This window comes from Lipotes vexillifer, unplaced genomic scaffold (assembly GCF_000442215.2).
Source record: "Lipotes vexillifer unplaced genomic scaffold, Lipotes_vexillifer_v1.1 scaffold469, whole genome shotgun sequence".
Taxonomy (NCBI): Eukaryota; Metazoa; Chordata; class Mammalia; order Artiodactyla; family Lipotidae; genus Lipotes; species Lipotes vexillifer.
In genome coordinates this window covers 3,090,467-3,099,111 of record NW_006788006.1, presented here as the reverse complement: position 1 = coordinate 3,099,111, position 8,645 = coordinate 3,090,467, and positions in this window count along the sequence as shown.

Genomic DNA, 8,645 nt, shown 5'->3' with positions numbered 1-8,645 from the left:
TTCCCCCCCCCCCCCCCCCGCCCCATCGCACTGGGAAAAAAAAAAAAAGGAAATTGATGACACCGAGTTAGCCGTGACCAGAAAAACTGAGTCACATGCTACTGCCAAGAGTGAGGGGGGTAAAAGTTAGTATTCACTGGATGCAGGCCCCGTTTAAGCACATCACTGATGTTCTCTTTTTTAATATCACAAATCTTTGGAGAGAGGAACTATTCTTATCCCATTTTGCAAGTAAGGAAAAGGGACCCAGAGCAGCTAATCCACTCGTCCCAAGTCACACATGGAAGGGGCTGGGATTTGGATCAGAAATAAGTGGGTGAGTCCTTAGGGAAGGAAAAGCAGGACCAAAGTCCTTAAAGAAGGAAAAGAAGGGCCAAAGAAAGCTGGCTAGAGGGGCTAAGTTGTGTGTTCACAGAGGGAGACACAGTCTGGCTTTGCAACAGTGTAACAAGCAGCTCAGTGCCTGTGAGGGGTGAGGTGAAGGGAGGGGGAGGGATGGAGAGCTCTTTATTTAAAAAACCAAGATGGTTACATTGGAAAGCCAAGTGCAGTAAAGTGGTGCAGCTACTGTGGAAAAGTTTGGCAGTTCCTCAAGAAGTTAAACATGGTTACCATAGGCCCCAGCAATTCCACTCCTAGGGATAAAGCCGAAATAATTAAATAGGTCTCCAAATATTACAGGTGAAAGTTCATGACAGCACTATTCACAATCGCCAAAAGAAAAGAAAACAAATGTTCATCAACAGTTAAAGAAACAAACCGTGGTCCATTCATACAATGGAATATTACTCAACAGTGAAGAGGAATGAAGCACTGACACATGCTACTCCATGGATGAACCTTAAAACACCAGGCTGAGTGAAAGAAGCCAGACTCATAAGGCCACATACTGTATGATTCCATTGATATGAAATGTCCAGAACAGGAAAATTCAGAGACAGAAAGCAGATTAGTGGTTGCCAGGGGCTGCAGGAGGGGAGATGGGAAGTGACTGCTAATGGGGACAGGGTTTCTTTTGGGGGTGATGGAAGTGTTCTGAAACTAGATAAGAGGCAATGGTTGCACAGCATGGTGAATGTATTTAATGCCACTGGATCATATACTTTATTTTTTTAACTTTATTTTTATTAATTTATTGGCTGCGTTGGGTCTTCATTGCTGCATGTGGACTTTCTCTAGTTGTGGCGAACGGGGGGGGCTACTCTTCATTGCGGTGCGCGGGCTTCTCATTGTGATGGCTTCTCTTGTTGCGGAGCCCGGGCTCTAGGAGTACGGGCTTCAGAAGTTGTGGCTTGTGGGCTGTAGATCGCAGGCTCAGTAGTTGTGGCGCACAGGCTTAGTTGCTCCACAGCATGTGGGATCTTCCCAGACCAGGGCTCGAACCCGTGTCTCCTGCATTGGCAGGCAGACTCTTAACCACTGCACCACCGGGAAGTCCCTGGATCATACACTTTAAAATGGTTGAAGTGCTAAGTGTTATGTGTATTCTATCACAATGATTAAAAAAAAAACAGCGTGGAAGCACTGATGGAATGAAAAACAAATGTCAGAGTAAGAAAAATGTGTTTGCAAATGCAGAAAATATCTGAGGAAGGAAGAGTAAGAAATTGATAACAGTGGGGGCTTTGGGGAGGGAACCAGAATATGGGGGAGGTGAAAGTGGGGGTGGAGGGGAGACACCCTCAGCATTTCTTCCACTGTGTACATACATGGACTACTCAGAAATAAAAGATGAGGGCTTCCCTGGTGGCGCAGTGGTTAAGAATCCACCTGCCAAGGCAGGGTACACGGGTTCCGGGAAGATCCCACATGCCGCAGAGCAATTAAGCCCGTGAGCCACAAGTACTGAGCCTGCGCTCTAGAGCTCACGAGCCACAACTACTGAAGCCCACATGCCTAGAGCCCACGCTCCGCAACAAGAGAAGCCACCACAACGAGAAGCCCGCGCAACAAAACAGAGTAGCCCCTGCTCGCCACAAATAGAGAAAGCCTGCACAAAGCAACGAAGAACCAACACAGCCAAAAATAAATAATAAATAAATTTAAAAAAAAAAGAAATAAAGGTGATACACTCTCTTTTTTAAAAAACACCACTCGATTTTTTTAAATTGTGGTAAAACCATAAAATTGACCATTTTCAAGTGTACAGTTCAGCAATGTTAAAAGTACATTCTTCACATTGTTGTGCAACCAACCTTCAGAACTCTTTTCATCTTGCGAAACTGAAACTGTACCCACGAAACAACTCTCCATTCCCCCCCGACTCCAGCCCCCGGCACCCACCATTCTACTTTCTTTCACTGTGAATTTCAATACTTCGAGGGATCTCATATGAGCGGAATCATACAGTATTTGTCCTTTTGTGACTGGCTTATTTCACTTAGCATAATGTCCTCAAGGTTCATCCATGTAGTAGCATGTGTCAGAATGTCCTTCCTTTTTAAGGCTGAATAATATTCCACTGTATGAATGGGCCACATTTTGTTTATCCGTCTATCCATCAGTGGACACTTGGGTTGCTTCCACTTTTTGGCCATCCTGAGTAATGCTGCTGTGAACATGGATACACAAGTATCTTTTTGAGATCCTGCTTTCAATTCTTTAGACCATTCAACTTTTCTAACTTCCTATTTGGAAATATTTTAAGACTGACAAAGTTTCAAAAATAGTTCCCTCTCCATGGACACTTAACTAAACCATTGTCAAAACAAGGATATTGGGGCTTCCCTGGTGGCACAGTGGTTAAGAATCTTCCTGCCAATGCAGGCGACACAGGTTCAAGCCCTGGTCCAGGAAGATCCCACACACGGTGGAGCAACTAAGCCCATGCGCTGCAACTACTGAGCCTGCACTCTAGAGCCCATGAGCCACAACTACTGAGCCCGCGTGCCACAACTACTGAAGCCCACATGCCTAGAGTCCATGCTCTGCAGCAAGAGAAGCCAGCGCAGCGAGAAGCCAGTGCACTGCAACGAAGAGTAGCCCCTGCTCGCCGCAACTAGAGAAAGCCTGGGTGCAGCAACGAAGACCCCACGCAGCCACTAAATAAATAATTAAAAAAAAAAACAAACAGGAAATTGACAACACGATGTAATGGACTCAGGTACCACACCTTATTTCCCGGAGTTGTAAAAACAAACAAAGAAACAAAACAAACAAACAAAAACATTTCATTTGTGAAGAATTTTTCCTTTTAAAATTTCTATGCAATATTCTTAGGGAGAGAATGGAGGGCAGCAAGTGTGGTGGTTAGAGCCAGATCGCCTGGGTTCAAATTTTGCCTGGCTCCTCACGTGGTGCCTGCTCTCAGATGAGTTATCTTCCCATTCCAAACCTCAGTTTCCTCATCTGTAAAATGGGGATCAAAGAGTACTGGGGCCCCAGTGAGTCCTGGGAAGGAAGGTAAAGTATATAATAGGAGTATTAACATAGATAACAATGTGGTCACACAGAATGTCTTCATGGAGCATATTTTTTTTTTTAATTGATGTATAGTTGATCGACAATGATGTGTTAATTTCTACTGTACAACAAAGTGATTCAGTTATACATATATATATACATTCTTTTTCATATTCTTTTCTGTTATGGTTTATCACAGGATATTGAATTTATTACCTGCACTATACAGTATTTTTTAAATAGAATGCGCTGTTTGCATATGGAAAGATGAGTGTGATGTATTGCTTAGTCAATCAACAAACCCACAGTCTATCCAGTTTCTTCCACATGCTCTCTCTCCATGCCAACTCCAATCTCTCCTAACACGTGTCACTGCTGTAATTTCACTTTTATTCATACAGTTGTGCAGCTGCCGACTGTCTCCCTCTGGACTGTGAGCCTGGGAGGGCAAGGACCTGATCTGACTTGGTCACCGCTGTGCACAGGGCCCAGCACGAATCGGTGCTCGATAAATATGCTAAGTAGAGCAGAACCCACCATGCTGGAGGTTGGCTTGGGAAAGAAGCTGCATTTCTCTGTGGGCTCCTACCCTGACAGCCCTGGGAGATTAGGGGCTCACAGACACAGAGAGCCAGGTGGGGGAGGCTAGGACTGGAGCTGGATTCAGATCCCACCCCTAGGATCTCCAAGACTCTTCGCATTGCCAGCTCCTGCTGGGTGTGGCCTTGGGGGAGGTGGGAGAGAGTGGAAGCCCATGGGACCCCATGGCGCCTTCTTGGGGCTCCTTCCTTTTGGCTCTGCCAGTTCAGGGACTGGATGGGCCTTTTGGCCGAGTTAGGCAGAGTGACATCTGGGTAGACCTGTGCATTTCAAAGAGTGAATGCCCCTTTTTCTCCAGGTGGTCTTGAGATGTGTGAGTCCTTTCGGGGGCTCAGACTAGAAGATGGAGGGGGTGCTTTTGTTACTGAACCAAACTTGGGTCTGCTCACCTACGTGCAGTAAAGCCAATCTACTGACACCAGCTTGTGGTGAAGGAAAGTGCAGGGTTTATTATAAGGTGCGATACAAGGAGAAGGGTGGCTCCGGTGGCTTGTGCCCCAAAACCCCAAACACCCAGAAAGGTTTCAGCAAAGCATTTTTCAAGGCCAAGTGAGGGAGGTGGGTCGCAGGGTATGTGATCAGCTTGTGCTGATCCCTGGCGGTCCAGTAGTTAGGATTCTGTGCTTTCACTGCTGAGGGCGCAGGTCTGATCAGGGAACTAAGATCCTTCAAGCCACGTGGCCAAAATTTTAAAAAGAAAGAAACAGAGAAACAAAGAATAAGAAAAAAAAAAGATGCATATAGTTTTCTAGCAATTTTCTTTTTATCCTGTACTCCTTTTGCGAACTGGGTTCTGGTAATCCTCAGAAGTTGTGAACGTTGTGGCAGGAGGGGGAGGTGGGGGAAGCAGTTTCCACCTGCAACTTAAAACAGAAGAAAACAAAATTAAGGAAGATAAATCTTTTTTTTAAGAACTTACATTTAAAAAATATATACATTTTTATAAAGTAATATTTATTTATTTGGCTGCATTGGATCTTCGTTGCGGCACACGGGCTCTCTAGTTGTGGTGCGTGCGGGCTTAGTTGCCTCGAAGCATGTGGTATCTTAGTTCCCCAACCAAGGCAGATTCCTTTTTTTTTTTTTTTTTGCGGTACGCGGGCCTCTCACTGTTGTGACCTTTTCCGTCGCGGAGCACAAGCTCCGGACGCGCAGGCTCAGCGGCCATGCCTTACGCGCCCCGCCACTCCGAAGCATGTGGCATCTTCCCAGATGGGGGCACGAACCCACGGCCTCTGCATCGGCAGGCGTACTCTGTACCACTGCGCCACCAGGGAAGGCCCCTCTTTTTTCTCTTTTTTTAGAATCTAACCACTAAGCTCAGCCCATTGCCTGCTCCCAAGGGGTAGGGGTGGGGGAGGATTTACATATAATTTTTTAATGAATGGAAAATATTCTGTCTAGTGGAGGAAACATAGCTTACTCAACCAGTCCACTGCTGTTAGACATTTATATTCTTTCTGCTGTTTTAGAATTGGCAACATTGTTGCAAGGTCTTGGTATGGAGCAGTTCCCTTCATTTGCAAGACCTCCTTAGTATAAAATTTCAGAAGTGAATTACTGAGTTGCAGGGTGTGACACTTTTACGGATTTTGAAACATAATGCCATTACTCCCCCACTTAAAAGAAAATGTATGGGCTTCCCTAGTGGCGCAGTGGTTGAGTCCTCCTGCCGATGCAGGGCACGCGGGTTCGTGTCCCGGTCCGGAAAGATCCCACATGCCGCGGAGCGGCTGGGCCCGTGAGCCATGGCCACTGAGCCTGCGCGTCTGGAGCCTGTGCTCCGCAACGGCAGAGGCCACTACAGTGAGAGGCCCCCGTACCACAAAAAAAAAAAAAAAAAAAAAAAAAAGAAAGAAAATATATGTCTACCAGTTTCACTGACAACCTTGCTAGCACTGAGTTTTATGATCCTCCTCCCCACTTTTTTTTAAGTGGAGGATAGTGTATCTTTTTAAATTTGATAGGTACCTTGGTTCACACTCTTCAGATTTCAGCTGTCAGAAATACGATTTCAACTGGACTGGAAAAAATAGAGGAGTATTTTCAAGGGATAGGAAAGGATGACGATTTTCTGAAGCATCAGGTACAGCTGGATCCAGGATTAAACACGGCCAAGACTCTAAAGTGAAAAGATGGCCATGTCTGTACCGGACTCACATTACTCCAGCTCTGCAATTCCAGGAGACTTCCAGGGAAGACCTCTGATTGGTTGAGCCTGGGTCATGTGTCCATGATGGGGGGGAAGGAAAAACTGTGCTGACAGACTAAAATAGCGGCCCATGCAAACTCTCGCGTTGCTCCTACAAGTCGGGGTCAAGAAGGCTTAAGTGTGCAAATGAGCAATTACAGCGTGGTACAATTACAAACCAGGTAATGATGAAAATCAATGCAAGGTACTGAAGTTCAAAGTATAAGAGAAGGAATGATTAGATTTGGAGGGGGGGCTGTCATTGAAGAATTCACAGAGCAGCTATGCATTAGTGGAGGGCCTGCCAACTGCTAGGGACAGAGTCCACACTCCAAGTGAATTAAGCAATAAAAGACAACTTGTTGGGGCTTCCCTGGTGGCGCAGTGGTTGAGAGTCTGCCTGCTGATTCAGGGGACACGGGTTCATGCCCCGGTCCGGGAAGATCCCACATGCCGCGGAGCGGCTGGGCCCGTGAGCCATGGCCACTGAGCCTGCACTCCGCAACGGGAGAGGCCACAACAGTGAGAGGCCCGCGTACCGCTAAAAAAAAAAAAAAAAAAAAAAAAAACCTCTATGAAAACCACTTTTCTCCCTTCTGGCCCTCAGAATCCGTCCCAAGGGTGAGTCTAATTGGCCTTGGTTGGTCACTTGTTCCTCTTTAGCCAACGACTACGCCCAGGTGGACGGAGAACTCCGATTGGCCACCCCTGTGTTGAAAGAGCTGACCAAATCTGCAGTAACCACAGGCCGCCACACGGGGTCACCCAAGCAGAATTTTCAAGGATGAACAGGAGTTTGTCGGTTGTGCAAAAGAAGGACTGAACATAGAAAAGTCTAGAAAAGTCAGAACGAGGTGAACCAGCATGCAATTTTCTTCCTACTTCCACCACCACGTTGACGCTGGAGCACTTCATGTAGCCCAGTTTATGTTTACATCAAAGCGGCCTTTACCCTTGGCAAATAAGGCTCGGCTGGTCACACCAATCCCTCTAGCCCAATCGGCATATCACTGTTGGTCACTTACTAGCATCCTGCACACTTCCCTGACCTCACCAGCAACCCTGGGAGCATCCCCAAGCTAATGATAGAGGGGAAAATAAACTCTGCCCTGACCCTGGGTGGGACCACTTTGAGACACAAGCTCTTATGCTGTCTCCCTAAGGTCCACAGCTGGACTAACCCTCAGGTGCCCACTTTGTCACCTGCTCATTGACATCCACTGCAGCGATCCTTCCCTCCCTGTCTCAGGTCTCCATCCCCAGTGGGGACTTCCTGGGGTCACCCCCTGAATACTCCATGTGTCCTTGAGTCCTCATCTCAGGGTCAGCTTCTGGGGGAGGGCAGACCCCAAACTAAGACATGAAGGACAACTGTGGGTCCAGGGCTACCAGGTGCTTGGCACTCTATATGGGTTTCACATGTGATCACTCCACAGAGTAACCCTGATTAGCAGAGATGATCACAGACTGTCCCCGACTTATGATGGTTTGACTTCAGATTTTTCAACTTCATGATGTGCAAAAGCAATCATTCAGTAGAAACTGAACTTTGAATTTTGATCTTTTCCGGGGCTAGACATACACTCTCATGACGCTGGGGAGCTGGCAGTGAGCCTCAGCTCCCAGTCCGTCATATGGTTACAATGGTGAACAACTGATACACTTAAACTATTCTGTTTTTTACTTTCAGTACAGTGTTCAACACATTACATATGATATTCAACATTTTATCAAATAGGTTTATGTTTGATGATTTTGCTCCACTATAGGCTAATGTGAATGTTCTGAGCGCATTTAAGGTAGGCTAAGCTAAGCTAAGCTACGATGTTTAGTAGGCTAAATGTATTAAATGTCTTTTCAATTTACGATATTTTCAACGTATGATGGGTTTATTGGGACGTAACCCCATCGTAAGTCCAGGAAGATCTGTATTCCTGTTCTTTTGTTTTTGTTTTTTTTTTGCGGTACGCGGGCCTCTCACTGTTGTGGCCTCTCCCGCTGTGGAGCACAGGCTCTGGACGCACAGGCTCAGCGGCCATGGCTCGTGGGCCCAGCCGATCCGCGGCATGTGGTATCTTCCCGGACCAGGGCAGGAACCCGTGTCCCCTGCATAGGCAGGCGGACTCAACCACTGCACCACCAGGGAAGCCCCTGTATTCCTGTTTTTAACGAGAAGGGAGAGGGAGAAACATGCCTGAGTCACTCAGTTCCTTCATAGCGAAGCCGGTCCCCAGACCCCTTTCCCGTCACCAGGTCCTGGAGGGTAGATCAGGGTAGATCTGATGCAGGGGAATCTTTTATTGAGAAGCTGAGCATCAGGGGCTCCCTGAGCTGGCTCTGAGAGGAATAGGGACTTTACAGCTGGAAGAGCTTGGCTCTGGGATTGGTAAGAAAAAGCTCTCGGGAATTCCCTGGCCGTCCAGTGGTTAGGACTTGTCAGTTTCCCTGCCGG